Source organism: Neopelma chrysocephalum, unplaced genomic scaffold (genome assembly GCF_003984885.1).
Source record: "Neopelma chrysocephalum unplaced genomic scaffold, ASM398488v2 Primary Assembly neopelma1_22, whole genome shotgun sequence".
In the NCBI taxonomy this organism is placed as follows: domain Eukaryota; kingdom Metazoa; phylum Chordata; class Aves; order Passeriformes; family Pipridae; genus Neopelma; species Neopelma chrysocephalum.
The window spans coordinates 5,171,550-5,197,415 of NW_020897689.1; the positions used below are offsets into that span (position 1 = coordinate 5,171,550).

The 25,866-nt window shown below is 40.4% G+C and overlaps 1 protein-coding gene across 3 annotated transcripts in view; it reads left to right on the forward strand.

The window, feature by feature from the left end:
* PAG1 (phosphoprotein membrane anchor with glycosphingolipid microdomains 1) overlaps positions 1-25,866 on the forward strand; it is a 108,306-nt gene that overhangs the window by 62,667 nt on the left and 19,773 nt on the right. For all 3 annotated transcript variants that reach the window (XM_027687924.1, XM_027687835.1, XM_027687751.1), the window contains one exon: positions 1,955-2,019. The gene's annotated coding sequence lies outside the window, so the exon portion shown is untranslated. The remainder of the gene's footprint in view (positions 1-1,954; positions 2,020-25,866) is intronic.

Below are 25,866 nucleotides of genomic sequence, written 5' to 3' on the forward strand. Positions count from 1 at the left end.
GAAAAACCATTGTTACATTTGGTTTTTTGGCCACTTTGCCATAACTATCATTACACAGACCGTGCCAAACAGATTTTACATTGTTGTGCAGGTATTTATCCTGTGTTCTCACTACTTCAATCCTATTTTTAGTAGTTTTAAATTACTATTATTATTTTAATTTTAAAGTAAAGGTATATTTTGTCTGAGTGTTTCTCCCAGTCTCTTTGCTGTTCTTATTGCTGTCCGTCCCTTGTAATTGTTAAGTCTGTTTTTTGAGAGTGTCTACTGCTATTTGGGGATGATAACGAACATAGTCTTAGAAGTGCAAGCCTAGTGGCTGTTGTTCATTTTGTGTGCCCAGGTTGACATGCTTTGGGGAAGAATGGGCTCAGCTGAGGTGGAGACTCCCCGACATAGCTCCAGATCTGGAGCTCTTAATTACATAAATAGTGGTTGAAAGATATTGGGGAATCTTTTTGTTGATTTTTTTTCTAAGGAGGGGTTAAAAAGAAGAGAGTATTAATTTCTGTACTGAAGAATGCTATTCTGTCAGTGCAGCACCGTTTGTTGCGTGTAATTTGGGAGAACATAGCTTGTACCTCCTGTTTGCCCAATGGCACGTAGCAGCCCCAGAGGACACACACCGCTTTTGTGCTCCTGTTCAGTTTTAATCTTTAGGGAGCAACTGTTTCAAAGAATAAACACATTGCCTTGTAGGAAAAACTCCAGAAAACATCCTGCTAGTGACAGCGGCAGCCGCTGCCCATCATGCTGGATGTCCCTCTGCCAAAAACGGCGGGGCTTTGTGAGCTGGCCAGCCAAAGGCTGGGAGTTGCAAGCTGTGTATCCCCAAGGATGGCTGCTATCTGCTGGCTCAAAATGCAGTATCTAGGTTTATCCTGGCCCTTGGCCTGAGGATTTGTGGCATCCCCTTTCTGCAGGAGTGTCTGCCCCACTAATCCCTATGCACCCTTCATGCTGCTTGGCAGTGGGGCTGTGTCAGGCACCAGGCAGGCAGGTAATGAGCCTTTGTGGCTTTTCCCACACACCCCTCCTTGCTGGGGGAGAGGGTAACTGGGGGCTCCAGCACTGGGGAGCTAAATCCTCGCTCCTCACCCCCCTTGGCTGGGCAGCAGGCCTGGATGATGCTGGATTCTGCATCCTGCCATTTTAACATTTTAACAATGCCCTTTGCATCAAGGAGACAGGTTCTAGACAACACCTGCTACAGTAAAGAAGGACATTTTAAAGTAATAATAAGTATGTATAGACCTGCCTAAGAGTTTTTTAACCTATCAAAGGAGAGATATTTATGGTCATTACCTCTGTGAGAGAGAGAAGTGAGACCCTGAATCAGACTCTGTGTCTTTCATTGATTTTCTTGTGCTTGTCAGGGGCAAGCAAGTATGGAAATCCCAAATTGCTTGTCTGCACAAGCAAAAAAAAGAAGCCAGAATAATTAAAGGGGTTGCAATTTCCAAAAGTTTTTCGGTGAATGCCTTACTAGAGGCATTCATATCAGGAAATAAAAACATATGTGAATAAATATATTTTAGGTTAAATCAAAATTGGTTATTTTTTATTGTGAATACACTGCCTTATACTGATACTTAGCCTGTTACTTTCATTTTAATGCTATGTTTTAACTGGCAAACGAAGTTTCATTTGCTGTTAGTTTAAAAAAGCGGAGTAAATACATCTCCCACACATAACATAATCTTGCATAAAGTTCACTTGCTAGATGCTGCGTGCCTCATTTATACAGCAACTTTTATAACCCATTTCCTCCAGAGTATATGACACTAAGTGGGCAGGTTCAATTTAAAATAAATAGCTTTTGCTTCCAAAGTTAACTTTGGTCTATTGTATATGTTTCTGTAAACAAAAAGATGCAGTAGAGTTTGTGATGGACGTAAGCACAGGCAGGGTTTTCGTGGTAATGTCTTAACCAGAGCTTCTTCGTTTTTTTCAGGCCAGAAGCTTTTGCTTCCTCAGTGGGAGAGCCTATATGAAGACCTGCGTGGATGATGTTATAAAGTAAGGAATACAGCCACTGAGAGCTGGGATTTTTAAGTTCTTAATTTTGCACTGCTACAGAGTTTCTGTGTGAGAAGTTGCTTCACTATGCATCTGATTTCTTCTCAGGAAGACTTGCATATGGTTGTGCTTTGTTGTTTGGTAGTAACAAATACATGAGCAAAATTAACTGTTTACCATGTAGATGATGATATGTCTTAAATTATGTTGAATTTCACTGTTGTGTGAAGTTTTTATGCATACTCTTTCTGTCCTGCAAGCCTCAAATGGTCTCTTTGGGGAGAGGCTCGTGCTGTGTATCTGGTGTACCTCTTGGTGCAGCATCGCTCACAGTGTTTTATTCAACTTTGTAGTGTTACATTAAGACCGGAGTGTATAGTGGGTTTTTTGATTCCCAGAAACACTGTCATTTTGTAGCCTTCCCCTGCCAGCTTTAGTGTCACCTTTCCTTGTCCCCTTCTCTCTTCGCCATCTGGGCAGCAGCTCCCATCATCTCTACTTCCCTGCAGACACGGTGTGCTCAAGGCTTTTATCTTCAGGCAGACTGATGATCAGCAGACAGCACCATTCTTACCTCCTCTCTCAGGGCCTATGTCCGTCCTGTTTTACTATACCTCAGGCACTGAGTGAGCAAATAAATTGTCAATAAATAAAGAATCTATTTGAAATATGATGATTGGAAAATGTGGAACTCTTCTGATTTGGGGTCCTAAAAGACAGGCTTTCGTGCCAGTGCTGGGCAGATCACACAGCCTGCATGGATATTACAGAGTCCAACAGTGTTAGTATAGTATAGCTGTGCTGCATATTTCCTTAATCTGCTTGTTTAGAGACACCCAGAATATTCATCTTAATCATCTCTTTCCGCTGCATGGTAGGTACAGGAGGAAATACCACAGAGAGCCCTGTCATTGGGAAAATGTATCATTTGAATGTGCAATGTAAATATTTTAACTAACCAAATGTAAACACTGCTTTGCCTTTAGGATGGGAAAAGACTGTCACAGTCAGAAACAAGCTGACATAAGAGTGACCCTGTATAGATGAGATACAAAATTGTGTTCACACATTTTGGTAATCAAAACAGAGCCCTTAATGAATTGCCTAGTGTGAAAGGAATTACAAACACAAATATGCCTGACACAAGGCATTCAGAAGTCGTTGCTATATTAATGTTAAAAGGAAGGACTTTACAGGATTCATGAGGATCCGAGGTCCATGGGAGGGATGATGTGAGATGAGAGAGATAGGATGATGAGAGATGTGATGTGGTAAGAGCTAGACAAAGGCTGAAGATTTTATGGAGGGGAACCTAAGCAGTAAGTATGCTCCAGCTATCCATGCCACTCCATGCCACTGGCTATGACACTTTATTGATGATCTGGATGAGGGGATTGAGTCTACCCTTAGTAAATTAGTTTGACATGAGGAAGAATTTCTTCACAGAAAGACATTTGAATGGTCTTCCCAGGGAGGTGATGGAGTCACCACCCCTGGAGGTGTTTAAGGAAAGACTGGACTTGGCACTTAGTGCCACGGTCTAGTTGACATGGTGGTGTTCAGCGGTCCTTTCCAACCTAATTGATTCTATGATTCTGTGTTCACCATGCCAGGAGAGTTAATTCAGAAGTTTCCAAGGGTTAGAAGATGGTAGAGGCAACAAAGATACTAGATAGAGCAAGAAGCACCTTTATTGCATTCACAGACATGCTGTGGGTTTTTCAGTTGGTGGATTCAAAGAAAAGCAGAGTTCTTAGGGAGCTCAGAGCTCATTAGCTCTGCCTATGCTGGCTTCAGAAGTGCTTGAAGACTTATGTCCAAGTGGTACTTGATAGAAACCAGACACGCAGTTTAACTTTTGGTGCTGAATATGGTCCTGGAAAACAGTGCTATAACATAGGATCCAAAATCCTCCAGATTCCACTTGACTTCATCATACAGAAAATGGTCTTTGGGCGTTCATCAGATTGCTAAGCAGAAGAAACATCTGGAGATGATTTTATTTGCTATATGTTCTAGCCCATGGATTATTAATATCAAAAGAGGAAGAAACAACACAGAGGATTTGTCTGGACTCCATGGATTGTGAGAAACTAGTTAGATCTTATTCCTACAGGCACAGGTATATGTAAATGACCAAGCGGGTAAGCTTCCATTACTGCAATAGCTGAGGGATTTTTTTAAAGTTGATTTTTGCTTGTATTACCAACAATGGGTAATATATTAACATCTGCCTCATATTTGCTATTTCTTTGTTCTAACAGCTGGAAATTTACATTTACACATTGGCCTCAGAGCTAAAAGTGTCATTCCCTAAGTTAAAAACCCATAATGATTTTTGTTGTTCTCTTTTATAGGAAAGGAGAACTGAAAACATAGGGAAAAGACAAATGGGAAGGGTAGCCCCCAGATGATAAATGCTTTCAGTTGGAGCACAGATTAATCATAGAGAGTGTAGCCTCAAGAGTGTCATTGTCTGCCATTACTACAGCAATTTAACTATAGCCAAATCGAATAAGAGTAAAAATTATCTAAAGTAGAGGAAACCAAATACTTATGTCATCAGGAATGAGGAAAATACAGTGGCATTTTTTTCAATACAGAGGAAATTAAGAGCCTTTCTTGTGCGGTTGAGAAGTGTTTTGCATAGATGAGAATAACTTTGACATTATCACAGGATCAAACTTCTGTTGCTAGAAAGTCTAATCATTTTATGCAATAACTTTGTGTAACTGTTCTCTTGAATACAGATAATCCATATCTGCTCTACCTCCCAGACAGATGTATCAGTTTTCGTGGGAAAGCATGAATACAGTCAAAAGTGAGAACTTAATTTTTTTGCTTTATGAGCAGGAAGCTCATATACTTTATATACTTTAGCTAAAGTGCTGTATTGTGCCTTTTTTTTTTTTTTAAGGATCTAAAATTAGATCCTATGTTTTAGCACAGGGAAAAAGGTAGGAACAGATTACTCTGAAATGCTGAATTCATAGCATCATTTTTCTAAAATAAAGTCACATTATTTGAAAGCTGATGAGAGATAGGAAATTTAAGAAGGGAAGTGCAGTTGAAAAATTTTTGAAAGGAGAGTGTAAACTTCAGGGTGGAAAGGAATTAGATAAAGGAATCTGTGAGAATGGAAATAATTATGTGAAGGGAACAGACTGTGCTGGTGATATCTTTTGGCCTAGGTTTTGAAAAGAATTCAGAATATGATCTGCAATCTCTGTCTTTGGGAGGGGGAATGGGAGTTCTTCCATTTTACGGTAAAGTGGAGTAAGAATGTCATTGCCCCACCTGTTAAAATATTTTGAAATCTACTTCAAAGTGATTATTTATTGCAGTGTTATAGACTATTGTGAACAGAAAAACTATAGAAATTGGAATCAATCCCAAAAAGTGGGGTGAAAGCATAATTTATTCTTCCCTGAGAGGGGAATGGGACTGCTAGTCCAGTTTGGCTCATTCTAGATCAGTTCTCTGAGAGACTGCTTTCTAGAAAGACTCTTTGGATATATCTGTAAGTCAACAAGTCTCAAGGTTCAAATCTGCAAGGGGAACTTGGAAGCGTCCATTGAAGCCAAGGGTAAATAGGATGCATATTTTGAGGCTGAAAGTGCCATCTGAGTGTGGCTTTACAAAGCAGAGGACCATGGAATCCCAAGCATCTCTGGTATATACTTGAGAACAGACTTATGTAAGGCAGTGTTTCTGCAGAAGGTGGATGGGCTACCTGAGCTGCTCCTGTGCCTGCAGCTGCTTCAGAAGCCACTTTTTCATCATGATCTCTTCCTGATTAGTCATTTTCTATGTAAAAGTCTTCACATTCATATCTATATAACTGATTCCAGATGAACAGCAATAACTTTCAGCGTTAGATAAATCTGTCTGTGAGATGAATTTATGGTTGCGCTGTTGTGGACTGTCAGTAGCCTTAGACAACCTGCTGTCATCAGACTGTCTTGGTTTCTTAGTTTTGCTCTTGTGGCACAGCCAAGTCCATTTCAGTGTATGTGAATTAAGGAGAGTATGCTCTAATAATATTTTATATTTACACAGCACCTCTCATCCCAGAGTACTTTATAAATCATGTATATTCAACACTACTGACCTTTTGCAGTCCCTTGAGAGCAGGAGAACAACCATTTTACAAAAGCAATAAAACCATAGGAATTTTTTTTCTGTAATTCTGGGGGAACTCAATAATTACAGAATGAATCTGTTCCCTAAGCTACAGCTTCAGTTTGTAAAGACCTTTATTGAGAATTTCTTCAAGATAAGATGCATGATCCTACATTTTGTGTACACCATGAACAAAGAGCTAATCCATCCTTCCAGGACTGGACCCATGGAAATATTTCATTCTTATATCTAAATGAACATAAAAGTGTCACTACATCTATACCTTGGCTGTCATTTTATCAGTAAATTGTCACCTCTTCCTGCAGCATCTGCCCAAAATGCTATAGTCTGCATTCCCCCTCAGCTGCTGTGAATCCTCCCATCACAGGGTGAGAGATACAGCAAAACAGATACATCAGAAAACCTATTTACTTGCTTTTGACGAATTCAAATGTAACTGATCCTCTGAGGTATCAAGCTGAAGAAATTCAGCATGTCTGTGCATTGGGCCAGCATATGCAGAGGAGAGATGAGCAAGACCAAAGGAACAAGGAGGAGGAGGAGGATAGCAATAAATTCATCGTCCTGGCATTCAGTGCCCCTTCCTGTAAACATCAAGAGGATGATCTGAAGCCTCAGTGTATGTCCCTGCAGCACTGGAGCTATGGGGAATGGCAGTGGTCGGTGAGGAAGTGTGTGAGGTCCTTTGTCTGCCTGGGGCATCCTTGTGGTGCACAGAGGCTCAGCTTATGTGCAGGACTATCTCAGTGGGGTCAGATTCCCTCTACTTTGAGTAAAAATTCCAGAGGAGCTGCTTTGTTAATTTTAAATAAGAAAATAGATATGCAGACTTTTCTAGTACAGTCTTTGCCAGACCAGCCATTCTGGGGGTTCATTTGGGTCTTATTTAGTCTGTTATTTTAAACAGAAGCACAGCAACATTTCTATTTTAGTTGTACAGTTAAGCAAATGAATTACAAAACCACAGTTAACTGTGAATGCCATGGATGGTAACTCAGTTAATAGTAGATTAAAAGAATCTTTAGGTTTCCAGTGTATTGTTTTGCTATTTATCTCCCTTTGTAGCTTGTCTGGGTTTAATGTAGTTTATTCCATTTAGGAGCATTACTGAGACAAACCCCATTAAAGCAGGCATTATAGTCCTTGTTTTGATTAGCACTCAAGGCCACTAGATAATGACGCTTAAAAAAAAAATCTTGTATTTCTCTCATGGTCATTAGCACTGTGATCATCACCAACCTTCCTACAACAGTATAAGTCTTTTATTTTTTTTCTTTCTAAATCTCAGAGCCAATTGTGAATGTCTTTAATATAGTCTGTGACATTTGAACTGTAATATTTATCTCAAAAATAGCAGTTCTTGCTCTTTCAGTGCTCATACTTGCAAGAAATTGGATCTTTTTATGTAAGACTTGCACTGTCAAGAACTATCATTATTAGCTAATATTTTTCAAAGCTATTTTATTGGGGTGATTTTTTAAAATTTTATTTTGTGGTGAGGCTTTCTAGACCTTCAGGTATGTACATGTTCTTCTCAAACAACACCCTGACCAGAGAAGGACATTTGTACCACTCCTACCAATATAAGACCATTTCAGTCCCAGACTGATACGGGCAATTAAAATAATTTCCACACATTATGTTTAAACCACTGACATGTAATTCTAGGACAAAGCCTCTCAGCACCTCTTTCCAACATTTGTCTGCACTCAGAGGATGAGCAGCTGCTATTACATGCTAATGCCTTTTGAGGGTGAATGGCCATTTTAGGACATGTTATTAACTCTGTGCAAATGAGTGCATTTTCTATCCTAGAATACAGAGTTGCTCTCACATGCTCTTCCCTTTACAGATTTTAGTTTTGTTAACCAAAAAGAAAAATAAGAAATATTATGAGTTTGGCTTGGCATCTTGAAGGATAGGGAATGTCCATCTGTAATTATACACTTGGGCTGTGGGGACCAGACTCCTCACCTTACAGGCATGTGAAGTTGCAGGACTCTAAGGACAGAAGGCTGGCCAGGACTTTTAACATTTCTAATAACACAACCAACTTATTTTATCATTATTGATGCATTTTACCTACTGTAGGTGTGCACTGGTGTACCTGAAAAGAAGCATGCATTCTAGTGTTTGTCTTTTGCTCTTACAGACCAAAGTCACCCTGTGTTTTCACTAACTTGGCAGGTCCAGGTGTGAGAGACCAGCAGATTCCTAAGGTCCTTTGAGCTGCTCATCACGTCCTCAGAGCAGGCAGAATGATTGTTTACATGAACATATTCCTATATTGGGATTAAAAATGTTGCTTTTTTTTCTCCCTCTCTTTCTCCTGAAAAGGAAAAAATGCACCAAAAAAAAAAGGTATAGTATACAGAGCTTTAGCATAGACTTGCTTTGGCTTGTGACTGGCTTGTTATTGCTGACTATGTTTCTTGCTGTGGCCACGATCCCCTGTCCCCAGCATATAGAGGACTCATGCAGAATGAGTGGCCAGGAGTGCCAAATGTAAAAAAACCTAATTTTTGTTAGACTGTTTCTTGATTCTCTGAAGCATCTGAGTACAGAAGCCCTTTTTGCCCTTATCATATTGCAGGCCAAGCCACCTAATTTGTACTCCTCTAGTTTGGGCATTTTTAAATGGATTTTGCTCACTAAGGCAGTTCTGTTCTATTCCTACTATTTGTTTTGTCTAGCCTTGCTCAGAGTAGATAATTAATGCAGTAGTTAAAATACCATCATCTTAACGCTCTTTACCAGGGATGGAAACCTGCTTGTCTCAGAAGCAGTTAAACATGAACCAGGCTGAAGAATGAGCTTCAGAGTGGAATAATCCTGGATTTATTATTCAACCAGTCACAACACTAACTTTATTTTTCCTGTTGTTATTTTTACCTAAATAGTTGCTGCAGTTTAATTAAAAGGCATCTCCCAATTTCTAAAACAGAGGAGAGAACCAGATCTCTGGAAGATAGTATCTTAAAAAAATCCATTTTAAAAGTATGTAAATCCTCACTTGTGAATTCCTGATAAATGCAGAATAAATTCCCACGGTTCATGATTTCTTATTATTTATTTAATTTATATGCCATTTTAACTGTGAATGAGGCTTTAAAAAACCACAGGGACACAATCTTTGCCTTATAAAGATTGTAGCTGAAATTAGACACAACATATAACCAATTCAATACAAAAAGCAGGATTACACCAAATAGAAATGGTTCATGTTGTGTATCTTGTGTACATTGTAAGCTTGTGATAATACAGTTGTTGGGAAAAGACCTGTTTGTCATCCGAAATGTGGTGATTAGTAATGAAGCTGTGGAATAAAGCCATTGTTTGCTGGTTTAAACCAGAAAACTTGAGACTCTAATGACTAATCATTGCTTTCCTACGGGCAATTTCATTAAAGAGCTGGATTTAATGGAGGATATATTCAGTGGTGTATTTGGCTTTCTAGATGCTGTGATCTCTAAGGATCTTAAGTCCATTTTTAAACCCATCTTGTAGACTGAAGATACTGATTGCTTTGCGTGGTTCATTACACAGTGAAGGTAGAGCCTCTTGGAGACTCTAACAGGACACCACACTTTCTTTACCCTTAATTTTGGGCCCACAGTGGATAATAAGGTTTCTCTCAATTTTAAGTAAATGAGTGTTTTACTGTATACATATAGAGCTGTTTCTCTACTATTTAGTTACAAGTATCAGTGTAATATTTTGTTTCTGAGAGTAAGTCATAATTGTACAGTACATCATTGTTTGAGTGTTCCTTTGCAGAAGAGGCTACCAACCTCATGTAAATACTGCATGTACTTGTATCAAATCCTTAAGCTTTATTTTGACATTTGAATATCTAGACCTTTTGCCTAACAGGACTTTAATTAATGAACTGAGGTTTGTCCACTATTTCCAGCTCTGCTAGCTTAGATCTCATCTCATCCCCTCTCCAGAAGAGGTAAAATGGTGGTGGTGGGAGCAGTGTGGACTGGGCAAGGGGCATAGGGCTTCAAATCTCTCCCGCTTCTCATCCCCTGCAGCAGGTGAAGGTTGAGGTTTTATTCCCCAGCAATTTGCTCAGATATGAAAGGGCCTTAGTGTACCTGCTCGTCTACCCCACAGGATTCTGGTGTGGCTAATTAGTCAATATTTGCACAGCTCTGTGAAAACGCTTTAAAGTGCCAATTATGAATTATAATTATCTTGTGAAGATGATTGGGAGTCCACGTTTGCATGTTGATTCAGGCCATGGGAGTAAGCCTTTGAAATAATGGCTCTTATTTAAATGCCTTACTTATTCCTTATCTCATGTTGTGTGTTTTTCTAAGGATGATGAGAAACATTAGTTTACCCTCAGGAAAGACCAGGTCTGACTGTTTTTAATAATGAGTTATGTACTTAGTCACAGTAGGTAAATTTACAAACCAAGCAGGACACACTCAGAGATCGATTCTGTCTGTTCAGCAGATGGTTTTACACAAAATGTTCAGCAGGATGAGCCTGCTGAGACTTTAAAACAAATACCGCTAAGTAACATTGCCATAAGCTTGTTAATACGGTGGCAATGCCTGTTTTAAACTCTGCAGAGGTCCTACTTTATTTATATCTCATCTATTTACTGAAGTGTAATAGATTTACTCTTGGAAGAGACTCGATCTCAGCAGATTTACTCTGAATGCTGACATTTAAGTTGCAACTTACTTTCACAAAATAGTAACTAATGCTCAGAACTAACTACAGAACACTTAGCTACTTTTTTAATAGCAGCACACCAGTGTTAAAGACAAAGCAAGAATAGCCTACAAAAGAAGTCCATGGCTTAGAATTTTTGAAATTCCTGAAAACTTTCTGTTGCAGCAGGAATACTTTTGTATTTTAAGGTCTCTCTGTTCACTTGTAGCTTTAAAAATGTTGCTGGTTTCTTTAACTGGATAGTAAGGCTTTATTATTTATTCTGCTTTTACGTGAACTAGTTGGGCAAGTGGTTGCCTGTAGTGTAGGTTTAATATTTTAGTCTGTATATCTGTATGTTAATGTTGCCTTAAATAAAATTAAACCTAGAGTTGCATGTAATATTACAGAGAGAACAAAGTTTGCCTCCAGTTACAATACAAGAGCAATTGGGAACAGAATTGGGTCAGAAGTTCCCTGCAATGCTATCTTTTTGCAGTAACATAAAATTTTAACGGGAAAAAATTACAGGGAAAAAACCACTTTGTTTAAAAATGTTCATGAAGGGAGGAGAACTTTTTTTTCTGAATAGAAGTCTCTTGATGGTTGCTTGCTAATTTTATGCTTACATATGTGTTCTGTAGCTGCATAGGGACATTTAATACAGTGTTGATAGGAGCCCACACATTGATGCTCCAGCAGAGGGGTCTTAAATATTCATATGATGACTAGATTTGTGTTGTTTTATTTGCATCTTTTCTTCTCTACCCAGAGTCCTAAGCATCATCAGATAATTAAACATTATAGAGTTGGTGATAGTGAATGTTTTTGAAAATCTGGACATTAATTTTTTGTCCTGCCAGCTGGAAGGAGTGTGATGCTCTGGCATTGTTCTGTTTGGAGAAAAGTGTTTTTCTGATATTAGACTAAAACTTTCATCTCTGCATAAATCCTTACAGCTTTCTGAGAAGAATTTAGTACTAAGAGCATTCAGCCTTGTGTAGGAAATTATTTTAAAGGAAGATGTTTATACCTGTGTAACTGTTAAGCTTGACATGAATGGAGTGAGAATCAAGTGCAAATGAAAACTCCTAAATTTAGGCAAGTACCTTCAAGGCATCTTTAGGCCCCATTTTAGACAGTGGCGATTAGAGCCTCCTTCAGCTGCTCATGCAGAAGCAGCTGGTGCCATTTGTGATGCCCTGGTACATTCTTCATAGTCTCCAATAGCTATTGGAGAAGCATAAGAGTTTTCTGTAGGTCCTGTGCCATGTTGCTAACCACATCCAGATTCAGGTTTCATCTGCAGAAAAGGGAGGGCATTGAATGTTGTTTGAAATACTATAGGCTGTACCCCTTGGCCTCCAGCTGCCACTCTAGAAGGGCATAAATCTCCTGCAGTTCATGTACCAGATTGTTCATTTCTGTGGACATATCTGCATAAACATCCAGATATCTTGGATGGCCTTGGGCAACTCAGGTGGTTCTAGCAGCTAATGTTTAGACAATAAATGGCATCCTCCTGTGTTGGTCAGCTGCATCCCTTATGAGGCTCCATTGCCTGGTAGCCCATGGGAACACAGGATGCTCAGACACATCACTCACACATAGACACACTTGGGCATCTCACATATCTCATGATGGGTGGCTGACTCCCACCCATCATGTCACAAATGTGACATTTCACTGAGCCTGCAGTGCTACCTGGGACTTTGTTGATAGAAAATGAAAAAAGTATAGAAGAGCTGAGAGGAAGAAAGGAGAGAAAATGGTAGTTGCTGCCCATGTGACTGCTGCATTGTGCTCTGTGACTCAGCTGGTGAGACATGCTGTGGATTTGATCTATCCCAATCCTCCCGCCTTATCTGTATAGCCACAGAATGGCAACATGGGCAATCAAGCCAAGTCAGAAAGCTGCACAAGGGAAAGTCAGTGGCCCTGAGGCTTGATCACTGAGCAGCACCACCACAGTGGAATAAATTTTGTGTCCTGAAATGGCTCAAATGACTGTCCTTCTGAGACAGCAGTAGGTTACCCTATGGTAACTGGCTTGTTTTCTTCATCCCTTTGGGCTGACCTTTGAATTTCCCAACATCATTTTGCCTTTTCCTTTCCTTCACTTCACCTGCGTTTGCCAGCAGTGCTGTCTTTGCCTATTAGCAGTTGTGTACCAGCTGCTGTACTTTTTCTTTTTTTGGCAGTTTCCGTGCAGATTGTGAATGCTTTTTTTTTGCCCCAAACCTTTTTGATGCACGTCAGCATTTTATCTGTTTGCATGCACTAGGGAATGATAGGAACCATGATCTATTTGGGTCAGTGCATGTCTGAGTGCAACCATTCCAAATGAGGGATTTTCTAAGAATAAATTTTCTGTCACCAATCTAATTCTCATTTTTACCCACATAATATGTGTTAGCACTCTTCTGCTATTTTTTTACTTGTGAAACTGGGGTAGAGTGATGAGTCTTTCTGTTGTTTTTGCTTTCTTCCAGCCGAACTAAGTCTTGCAGTTTTCCCATTAGTTGAATAACTCATGGAAATATATAGCAAGGCAAGTAGTTTAGCAGCTGCCCCAAACTAAGGTCTACAGTCACATGTTTCAAGTCAGATGAAAATTCAAAAAGGACTCTCTAAAAGGATGACACAGTTGTTTTTCTGAAAGTAGTGCATCAATTTGGTATTGAATCTAAGTAAATGCAGAGCCAGATGACCTCTGCTCTTCAGGCAGTTTGCCAGCTGTTCGTCATAGTCGAGAAAATCTTTCAACAAAAGGAAAAATTAATTTACTACCGCTGCCATCAAATCAAGTGTTTCAGCTTTCAATAACTAATGGTCACCCTCTGGATTTATGAATAGTTTCTTTGAAAACTGCTTCTTTCTGCAGAATCAGATTGCTTTGCAATAAAACTGTCTCCTTAAGTGATGAAAAAGAATAAAAAAGGTTTGCTCAACATATAGCGTTATCCTTCAAATGAGCCATGTTCAGAAGGTGTTACAACAGGTCTGAACATGGCAAATTTCTGAAAGAATAAAGCAGATGAAATCCAGACTGCTTGGTGAAGGAAGATCGGACTTGAACAGGGTGTTGTAACAGTGATGTAATGGAAAATTGTAAAAGATAAGTAGCTGTTGAAATTACTGGAGGAAGGGTGGATAGTCTATTGTACCTCTATATGTTCTTGAGCTGACTTCTCGTTATCATGTATACGTTTGTGTCTTGTATCTTAAGGTTTTTTATCATATTTTAGGTAAGCACTTCTATTGTTTAATTCCTATAGTTTCATTCTCTTTCTGAGAGAGCGTTTTCATATCTGCTCTTTGTATTTCTGACATGCCCTGTCCTTTCTCACCCTTTGGGCATCCTGGTACTAATAGGCCATAACCAAAGTAATCGATAGATGTTGTTATCAGTACTGGAAGTTTTATAAGGAGTTTGTGTGAGTATGTTTGATTATTACAGAAATATCAGTCAAGGGAGAAGTGCTAAACCAAAAGTGTTGCCCACTGTGAGAAATACTCAGCTAATGGCCAGGGTGGCAGTGCTCTGTGGTAGAAACACCAAGCCTCAAGATGGGTGCAGAACTGAGGGCAGCTTGTGGAGCTGTGGTACTGCGGCAACACTGGCGTGCCCTCTGGAAAGGAGGAGGCAGTCACAGAAGAAAGAACAAGGCTCTGAGAGTTGCAGAGGGTGGATGAAGGTGTCAGGAGGAGGCAAGATGACAAGAAGTGAAGGCTTCCTGGCCATGCAAGGGTGGAGGCAGGAGCTGTTTTGTGGTGAGCGTGCATGTGGATGTGGGTGCAGGCCTCTGGTGTGTGTGCAGGTGGATGCTTTGGTCACATCTACATATCTGAAGACTCCTCTCAGCCACTTGGTGAATGAGATGTGCTTACTGCTCATCAGTCATACAAAGGTCTTGAGCTTGCTCTCTGCTCAAAACAGTGCAAGACTGTTGTTCTTACCTGATCTGTCTTGACTGTCTCTCCTGTCCCTGGAGAGCAGCTATGCTGTATCTTTACAGGTTTTCATCAAATTCCAGTCTTACTCTTCTCTTTCAATATCTTACCAAGACCATGTTCTGTGGAGAAAAAGTAATGATTTGGGTCAACATAAAAAAGAAACCTGGAAGAAGCAAAGCCAGGCTGGTTATTGATTGCACGAAGTGATGTGATGCTCTGCTTTTCCTGCCTACCAGCCATTGCTTCTCTGTCATCATGCTTTGGCAGCTTGTGACACAAAGTAGTAGCTAAACTTTTTTTGCAGGAGGCATGATGTATTTTTCTCTCTGCAGTGCTACCCATATTGTAGAGCTTCCTGCTAAAATAATGCTAACGATAGTAACATGGGAAAACACAGAGGCAGGGGAAGTCTTGCAGCATTAGTGATGCTTAAACTGCAGAAAAACTGATGCCAGCAGGCAGCAAAAAGAACAGGAAGGAGAAAAAAAGGATTTTCTTTTAGTCATTTGTTATTCAACCAATTTGAGTTTACAAGCTATAGGCCAAATTCTGTCTTCTGATTCTTGCTTAAATGCAAGAGGAGTGTATTTTTACTAGAGATTATGATTTATTCATGTTAAGGAAATGTTCTGTTTATACCAAGTTCAGACTGCAAAGTGGAAGTTAGTAGATGACATTCAGAGTGGAGATTTCCCTTGAAACAATGTGAGAAAGTATTTATTTTGTGAAGTCCGTTTCCCTTCGCAGATAGTTTCCTACCATTAAATATCCAACAGTCAGGAGAAAAAAGCCCAATACTGTGACAGGCTGGATATGTAAATGCAATATTCATACATAGCTTTATAGAAGGTTTCTTTTCCACAGTGTATGAACCAAACATCTCAATTAAATTGAGAAGGGGAAGACCTGGTTTTCATTAGCTGTGAAGACTTTCAGAATTACATTAGTTGCAGTTGATTAGATCTTGTAATTGTATTTGCTGTGTGTCATGATGAGGGAGTGAGGGGTTTGGGTGTGTTGGAGGGGGGGTAGTACCCAGCTTGTAGATTGCTCCTGCAGGACTCATGATTAGTTTCTGCTGCCTTGGTCTATTGGGATCAAGCCCAGAGACATGTATTTCCCTCCCCATAGCAGGAGAGAAGATAGATAAAATGCACCACATGTCAGGACATTGGTATGCAGTGGCAGGAAACAGTTGGGTTTATTTTGCTTCCCTACCCCATGTTGCTACAGGTGCCAAGCAGGGCATTGCCTGCACCTCAGTGGGGAGGTGAAGCTGCAGGATATGCTGGACTGTCAAAAGCAAGTGGTGTTTTCATTTACCACAGCTCTACTTCCAATTGAAAGGACAGAATTACACCATTATGCTAGTCCGGAGAGAAATTACAATGAAATTGTGCAACAGCATGAGGCTGTGTCAGTGCTGCTCCCCCTGTCCAAAGGCTTAGTTAGCCACATTGTCTGTTCTGATGTGTCAGCCAAGGAGGTCAACTCCAAGGACCTTTCCCAGTGGATCATCACACATTAACCTTCCCTGCTTTTGACCATGATTTATAGATATCTCCTATTTCTAGGTGTCTGAAAGTTCACTAGTCTGTAAGAGACTAGGTAAGACCTTCACAGCTACCTTTGAAGGTACACCTCACTCTACAGGCAGAGAAGTTAGTCTTCACTGACCATGTAGAGCATACATGCAGCCAGTTTAGATTATTTTTAGATGACTGAAGGTATCCTCAAGGAACACATGCCTATGTTTTCAGCTCAAAGGAGAAAAGGAAGATCATGTAGATGCAGCACTGAGTGGGGACACTAGGTATCTGGGATAAGTTCAAAGAGCTCTTCAAAAACCCCCAAATTCTTCTTTATCTTGGACATTTTTCATGAAAAGGAAGTTTTTTACACAGGAATTCTGTCATGTACTGCCTTGGTCTTATCTCAGTAACAAGTAAACTCTTCAAGACAGGAACCATCTCCAGAAATGAAGAAGGCTCTGCATGTATGCACTGAATATTTAAGAAAAACCAACATTCCTAATGATATACAAATGCTAAAAAGTTAAAAATCACTTTATTGAATCAATTAAAGTGAAATGAGAAATTTGGACTTGAAATAGCTCTTCACCGTTACAAAGCACATTGTAAGGTGAACACTGTTTTCTTAAAATTGGTCTGTCACTAAGTTAAATGACTGCTGACTCTCTTGCTGTGGGATATTGCACAGCTCAATTCTAACATTCCTTTTGCTTTAACATTTTTTAATCTTAAATATAACAGGCCCTTCTGACATAATTTGTGCTCTTCCTAAGGACCATCACTTAGTTTCCCTGGAACACTCCTGTCTTTTAGACATTTATATCTATTGATTATATCCTAGCATTGGCACTCAGTAATCTGGGCTGCTTAGATTTAAAACTCTTTTGGTTACATTTTTGAAAATTGGCGTGATTTTGGTGTGCTTCAGTTTGGGGGGATCTCACTCAAGGCACATTAAAAGGCTGTAGTGTCCTGACAGTTGGATACAAGACATGTTTTAAATTTCTCATTTTAGGTAGAGTTAATCTCACTATAAATAGTAACATTTGAGCAGTCTAAAAGTTCAGTATCAGTAGAATTCATTTAGCTTTCTCCTGTGATGAGAGCAGAAGTGAGATCTCTCAGGTGGGACCCTGTAGATAACATCTGGGTGAACAGAAGCCTGTTTTTAGAGATGTAGATGTACAGAAGAGGAATCCCACTTTAAGTAGGAGTCTCTTTTTTCTTTTAAAAAAAAGCAACACTTCATTGGGGACAATCAGAGCATTGTGTTTTGCTGCTGCATATTTTGCAATCTTTTGCAATTTTACAAGTCAGAGTCCTTTGGAAATTGGAAGTAGCCTCTGGAAAAGTACTATCCATTTGTTGTGTTTCATGGGCCTGATTCAAACTCCAATTTGAGAACAAGTATGATTGCCATGGATTTTAGAGGTCTTTTAGGTCAGATGACTGAGGCAATCCCTCTACAGGTGCCCACTTCCCAGGCTAGGGGGAACTTACCTGTTTCCGTTATTACTACCTGATTTTGCAAAAGGGTTGCTTGAAATGTGGTTGCACTGCAAAGACTGAAAGGGACTTGGCACGGTAGAATTACATAAACAGCAAAGTACAGTTACAAACAGGCCATGTTTAATATGAAAGAGCATCTAGTTCCAGGAAAAGCAAAGCTATCAGGAGTAGTTGTGTCAGAGCTGGAAAACACTTCACAAAGACAGCTTTCATTTCTATATGCTCTAAAGTATGCAGAAATTGTGGTCTAATTACCCCACTGCAGCCAGAAAGCAATATGGGAGATTGTGGGGGTGTGGGAAAGAACATAATAATGCTACAATTAAGCTGTAATCTTTGGCATGGTCACTCAGCAGATAAAGCTTTTCTGCTGTCGCATTCAAAACAGTCATTATTTGGCTGCTAAAGCCTGGGGAAAATATGTGGTGGTGTTCCTAGGGGCTGTTGCACAGAGGCTTCATTATCGTTTTCTTCCTCAGCAGCTGGCCAAGCTGAGCTGATGCTCTGCATTTGAGAGCTGTGGCCTCAGCACCCAGCTTCTCCCTGCTTGTGCTTCTGAAGGTTTGTACTGCTGGTACTGGAATGGGGATAACGTTACTAGCCACTGTGGAATGAATTTGTGAGCTTTAAGTTATTAGTTTAAAAACCTGTTCGCTCAAGGCCTGATTTATTGTGGAAGCTACTTCTGTCAGAGATTTGTGAGCATATGGTTTATATGCAGAAAGACCTTGTGAATGTGGGAAATAATTGTGCTAGCTACGTGACAAGTGAGGTGCATAATTATGCATGTGTATTAACCCCAGAATACATGCTATATCTCACGGAGACATAATCAAGTTCACATGCAATTATGCTCACCCTCCTTTGAAAATCTAGTTTTACAGCCTGCTAGAAAACCTTGATAGTGACATCTCTTATTTTCTGAAATTCTCCACCATTTTAATAGAAGCTGTTCCATTGCCTTGACGTGAGCTCTTGAATTCACACGCTTAATTGTTCATACAACTTTCCTGATTATTTCCACTTTTCCAAATTTCTTTCTGAGGAGGAGAGGCTGCCTGTATTGCAGGCTCCTGTGGACTTGCTGAAATTCTACTGGGAACAGAAAGGAAAGAGTGGAAGGAGAGGTCAGGTCAACTTTGAATACGTTAACCTTGAGGTGACGTGGTCTGACAAGGCATGAATGAGTTGCTTGCAGTATGAATGCAGACTGTGACGTAGATCAGCATTTGCTACTGCAAAAAGCCTTTTTTTAATTTTTTCTGCAATGCCACGGAAAGATGGTTTCAGACAGACTTTGTTTCCCTTTAGGACATGTTAAAGCTTAGAAGGGGTTAAAAGTGACCGGTGGCTTGGGACTCTTCAGTTTTGTCTTAGATCTATTTTTGCATTATAGAGCACACACATCCTTTGATAAGCCAGCTATGATTTCCGTAAAAGTAGATACACTGGGGAATTAGATCAGAACCTCATTATTCTGCTGCTGCACAAAGCAGAAACATGAACTATTTTGAAAGCTTATGGCGTGCACAGTCTCTGCAAGGCTTGTCTGACAGCCTGCAAGAGCAGCTCAGTCCATGTCAGTACTTCCTTCCAGCATCAGGCTTTCAGGACCAGGCCTTAATTATGTGCACATTTGGTCTTCACTGCTTGGAATAAGACGTGTCTATCTTGAACTGTTCTCATTAAATGGGTGCTGTCAAGCCAAGCAGCTCAAGACATAACTGCACCAGAACAGTTTTAACCTGTTGTAGGAAAGGATCTGTCCTGATTTAGTGCATAGGAACCTCCAAAGTGAAATGCAGTAGGTACTGCATGAGAAAGGTGATCTTGGTTTTAAGGTTTGTGTAGTTCAGTATTGGATCTACATTTAAACAGCTAAAAGCCAAAAGAAGGCATCACAGATGCAGGAACAGTAAATTGATTGATTACAAATTGGTCTTACAACTCTCTTACAGTGCATTTGAAGAAACTTCACAATCTTGATGCTAGTGGCACTGTGGTGTTAGGAGAGGTTCTGCCAGGCAGGACCTCAATCCACACAGTAATCCTGTTGCCTACTGCCCCCAGAAGCATTTAATTGCAATTGCTTTTGTTCACTTAACACCAACATAAAAAAAGGATAATTGTTTGTATATTCAGGTTGTTTCACAGTGTCATCTATTTCAATGTGGCACGGTCTGAAAATTATCTGCTATTTCTCTTTTTGATAAAACATCTTTGTACTTACTTTCTTAGGTTCTCATGTACACTTATTGCTATTTTGATATCTTTGTGTAGTCTTTGTCACCTATAACAGAGGTGGTTGCCCCAGGCAGCAAACAGAACTGGGAACTGGGAGAGAGAAACCAAAGTGTGTAGAAAGCTGGACATGTCCTGTGGTAAAGACTGAGAGAAGAGAAGGAGTTCTAGCACAGGGGGATCAAGGTCCAAAGGTCCCACTGTTATCAGATGCTCAATCTGAGACAGGAAGGATCTGATTTTACCATGTTAGAACAGCCTGAAGCATAATTTTGGCTGCAGTCAAAAGGTTCTTTCCCAAAACTAATCCCAGGCACCACTGAGGAGTTAATTATGGTCAGAGACTATAAGTCAGAGTCCTGGAAGATAATTTGGATACAACCACCATTGTATGGAGAACAAGAAAGTTTAGAGTGTGGGCTTAGGCTGTACAAGACAATTATCTTTAACATGTTTCATTTACTGCTATGGATCCAACCTTAACGTTCAAAGCACAACTCCCACCAGCTTCTGCAGACAGGCTCCCAACAAGGACTTGCAGTAGGAGATAACTATAAAAAGTTTGGCCCAAGTATTTTGCTCACACAAGAACAAATGCAGCCCTGATGATGTCACAAAATTTGGGTGTAACACCATATTAGGTTTTGCTGTCAGGAATCCACCAGCTGTGGCAAGTTACAGAACGGAGGCACTCAGGAGCTGCCTCCAGCTGCTCTGCTGTTAAGGCTTGCTTAGGCCACGTAGTGGAAAGGTCAGAAAACACTTTCAATTTAAAATCAAGAGGTTTAAATAAGGGGTTTTTGGGTGAAGGAAGGATGCTTTAAATTCATTTTAACCCAGCTCACCATAGTGCTACACTTAAGGTCATGCCAAGAGCACAAATGGGATTTCCCTGATAGTGGCATGGTATTTCCATGCATGCAGAGAACAATCCTGACATGAAAATAGTGCTGGATTGAGTAAAGTGCATCTGCCATGTCCTCCCCCTTCTCTAAATCAAGTTTGTAGTTTGGTGTGAACTCTGGTTGGTACAGGAGTTGTGGATTGCCTGTCTTTGGTTTTTTTCTTTAGGGTGGCCTGAGGGTGTCACATACAAGGGAGGTGCTCAGTCTGTGCACACTTGGAGATGACACTGTGCCCACTGGTGCCTGAGCTGGGTCTGAAGTTGCCGAGGGAGCTTTTTGGAGAAGGTCTCCTGTAGGATACTGGCTTCATAGAGAAAGTCTGTTTTCAGGATTTAGAGGAACAGAAGATAAAAAGCTCTGTGTCCTGCACATGTGCAGGACAATTTCTTCTGCTGTCTCTTTGTTGTAGCCCAGGTTTCCAGTTCTGGTTTTGTGGTTGAATGACAGCATTTGCAGCTGGATGTAGACAAGAGGACATTAGTTTCATACTTCTCAGTCCCTCTTTCAGTTCATAGGTCCACATATCATGTACTTCCCCATTTTCTGGTTTTACGCAGCTCTCTGGGGGCTTGCTACCAGAGTAATAAAAATCTCATTTAAAAATTCTGACCTTCTTCCCCACTCTCCATGCTCCTTGCTAGGTCTGTGCTCTTGGGGTGGAGGGGATCTTCTGTCTTGGGTGACCTCACTAATCTGTTTTGCAGTTTAGTAGCAGGTAACTGAAGGCACTGGGCATAGGAGAGGTGGGAAGGAGAAGAGAGCAGTAGGAGACTGAGCAGTTGAGAAAGGAGCCCTTGAACCAGGCGAGCATGTGAAGCTCCTGGGCAATGCCCCTGTTAGCCGAATACAGCCTGACAGCCCAGGACAAGGAGTCGCAGTCCCAAAGCCCTCCATGAATCTCTCCTGTCCTGTCGTGTTTGGCTTCTCGCATTTAAAGTCGCTCAGCTGTCAGAACAATTTTTCTCTTGCCTATGCTCCATCTATAATTCATTATGAAACCCAGAGAGGTGAAGCTGTTGGTTTTTCCCACTCTTCCTCCTCTGGAAGCCGTAGGCTGAGCGTGGTTTGCAGCAGGACATGAATGAAACTGCTCTAAAACCCATAAGCCAAGGGGAAGGTGGCGGGAAAGGGACACGCTGCCATCTCCTGCTGGGCCACCAGGCCACAGCGTCTGGCTCTCGCAAGCACAGCCTATATGTGCATCACCATAAGCTCAGGCAGGTCTTTGCTCAGAAAATCCAGGCCAGATCCTGGACCTGAAGTTCATTGGGTCTTTCAGATCCCAGGCTTCAAAGATGTTCAGGTCTCAGTCCAAGCTTTTGCAGCAGCTTCCCCACTAGTTAAAATTTACATTCCATGTGCTCCCCAAAGTGGCAGCCTATGTATCTGCTTCACTCCACATAGAGGTGGGACCAAATTTGCACTTGTCCATCATACATTCCCCTCATCATCAACTCAGGCTGAACTGCCTCAGCTCTGCTTTATCCCTGCAACAGTTGCAAGCAAAAACAACACATTATTTACCATAACAGTGTGGGTCATGCAATGAAATATCTGTTGTTCTGAAACCGCAAACATAATTGATCATTTAAGTGCAATTTTGAGGAAATGGCTACAGGTGTTATTTGTCAGATGGGTTCTAATAATAGCAAATATTGATGTCTAAAAAGCAGAAAGAATTTCCCACAAGAAGGAGAAATTTTATCCAGAATAGTGGAAGGATTAGTTTTTTGAAGTGATAGTGACTTTGAAACACAAACACAGACTGTTTTCAGTTTGCCATGGATGAAATTACCAGATTTCTTACTCAGATGTTCCAGGCCCATTTCTCTTACTCTTATTTAGAGTTCAGCATCTCCAGGAGCTTGTATGGAAATATCTGTGGAAAGGGTGTATGGAGATATCTGTGGAAGAAATCTTCATCTTACAAGATCATCACATAGGAAAATCATTAAAAAAAAAAACAAACCACAAACCAAAACCAGTTCCATTGACCATTATTCTGTCTCAGCAATGTCTTTCTGCAAGGTTCAACTATTTGAGTCTGACAGCCTTCCACCTTCCAGTGGTGGAGGTAGGACCTTTTCCAGCCCAACAGATGAAGGGCCCCTTGTGAACTCCATCTATAGCAACAGCTCTGTAACATCCAGCTCTGAAGCACCCTCGCAAGAGCCACAAATCCCAGCTCCCGAAAGGAGAGATTCACCAGGGGGCAGCACAATATCACTTTTTATTGTAAAAGCAGGAGTTAATCATTTCAGCTGTCTGAGAGCTTTTGGAAATTAGCTGCTCGTTGTTCCATCTTTATCATTGCAAGTAAGTTTCTCTTTAAAGCTAGCCTCTGTAGCAGCTCCAAAATCCAAGGTATTAGGCATACATTAATATTTTACAGTCCAGGCATTCACCTAGCAGAATAAGAAGGAGTCCAGACCATTGTGTTTTCAATGTGTCTCTCTGGCAGGTACCTGCCCAGGGTTGGTTGGGGCAGCTGATGGGTACTGGTCCCGATTCAATTACTTCAGAAACTCTCCTGTGTTAAGGGCACCAACCTGAGTGAATACTATTTCAGCCTCATCTTTTGGGAGGCATTAAACAGAAGGAGTAAGCCCTCTGATATCACTACATGAGAAGGGTTCACAGAGGGTGAATGCAGACTCATAGAATCATAGAATGGCCTGGGTTGGAAATTATCTTAAAGATTGTCTAGTTCCAACCCCTTGCTGTGGGCAGGGACACCTTCCACTAGACCAAGTTGCTCAAAGTCCCATCCGACTGGGCTTTGAACACTTTCAGGGATGGGGCATTCACAACTTCTCTCGGCAAGCTCTAACAGTGGCTCAACTGCCCTCTCTGTAAAAAAATTCTTCCTAATATCTAAATAAAATAGCTTCCTATTACCCTCTTTCAGTTTGAAGCCATTGCCCCGTGCCCTGTCACTGCATGCCCTTGTAAAAAGACTCTGTCTGGCTTTCCTGTAGGTCCCCTTTAGGTACTGGGGAAGGCCAGGGTTTTTTCTTTTATATTGACTTCTGGTTGTCCTGTATGCTGCACAGCTTCTAGGTCCTCTAGCACTTACACCAAACTCTTCCCTTTCAAGGAGCTAAGAGGAGTCACTGGTCACATCTTGCCTGCTCAGCTTCCTTTATGGAGGGCTTCATCTGTCATCAGTCCATTCCTAGTTATTACTCTGTTCTACACAGGTAACTGGTGTCTCCAGTGGTTGCCTCCCCTGGTTCAAGTGCCACTGTACTTTTCTGTCCTTTTCTGACCTCTTTCTCTCAACTTACAGTCAAAGCAATTCTTGCTCTTTTCCTGTAAATTAACTACATCTTCTGTCTCAGTCGTTCCCTTTGCTATTTTGGCTTTTGCCAGGTGGGATGCCTCATGTCTAGCATCAATCTCACACTTCACTCCTGACATCATACGTAGAACTCCCTTGACTGTCTCTCTTGATCTCAGTCCTTTTGAAGTTCAGTCTGAACTCCATCTGCTCCTGCTCATCCCAACACTTCCTACCTCTGTACTGAAGTCTTCAAAGATGCAGCTTTTCCATGGGGCTGCTCCCCATGTAGCCTTAGCTTTCCTTAGCTCAAATATTATCTTTATTTAAAGGCCAGGAGCCTTAAGAATATATATTTAGATTAAAAGAATAATTTTTCCCACCATAGTAGCTTATGTTATACTGCTTAGTCTTCTGAGAGGAGTATAGTATTGTTCTTCAGAGTAGGTACAAAATTATGAACGTAGTAGAATTATATAAATATCTTTCAAGGCAGCTCTGTGTCTGCTTTAAAAGGAAATAAATATGTGTTTCTGTTTTAAGAAAATAATTTTTAAATCCCTATTCTTTTTCTTATACTTTTATTTGCCCAGTATTTTTGGGGGGAAACAGTTTCTTTTTTATTTGAATTCATTTTTATTGCTTGGGAAGACTAAGGAAGAAAAGACAACAAAAAGGTCTTTGAAAATTCACAAAAAATAAAAGTTGAAAAGAAAAATATTTTCTGTTCAAAGCCCTTAAAAAAGGTTTGGAGTTAAAGGCAGTTAAAGGCAGCCAGCACAGTGTGCTTTGTAATGGGTTTTGCCATCTTTTGTTTGTTGCTTCCCATTTCAAGGTATATCCATGCCATTTATATCTAAAAGAAAAAAAATTAAAAAGCTTTATCCATTGTAGATTAATTAGTAAGAGTTGCTGCTTCTTGGAAGGAGTCCAGAAGTCTGATCCTGTATGGTCAAAACCAATGAGCCCATTTTATGCAGGAACAGAAATGTCACTAGTAATAACTACCCAGTCACATAACTTAGTTGTTAAGTATGTTCTCTGATTCACCAGATTTCCTTTGATCGGAATGGTCTTTTTCTGGAAATCAATTTTTCTGGTGAGATTTTAATAACGAAATGGGGATATGTTTTTTGATGCAGGTATACCTAACTGAATTTGCTGTTACAAACTATGCTTCTGCTGCAAAGAAAAAATATAGGTACATACATATTTCATTATAAAAATATATCTGTGAAAGTATATGCATTAAAGTAAGTCTTAAAGTCTGGCTGAAAGCCTGTAAATGGACTTTGCATAACCTCTTCCTAAATTACGGAGGAACTGATAACTTCAGAAGTGCAGAATGAAAGACGTCTTTTTAATTTTGCCATGTCAACAATGTATTACATTAAAAATATGTAAAGAATTCCAGAATATATTGTATACCAAAACTTATATCACCTTAATTGTGTTTACCTGGAATGTTTCTCCAGGGGCTGCTCTGGTGTAGCAAAAGCTGTGTTTATTCAAGTTGTTAAAAACCACCCTGTCTACTTTTCTCTATAGTTTTCTTAGACTCAGGTGAGGAGAAGCAAAAAAAGAAAGTTCGATATTGTTACTCTCCAGACAT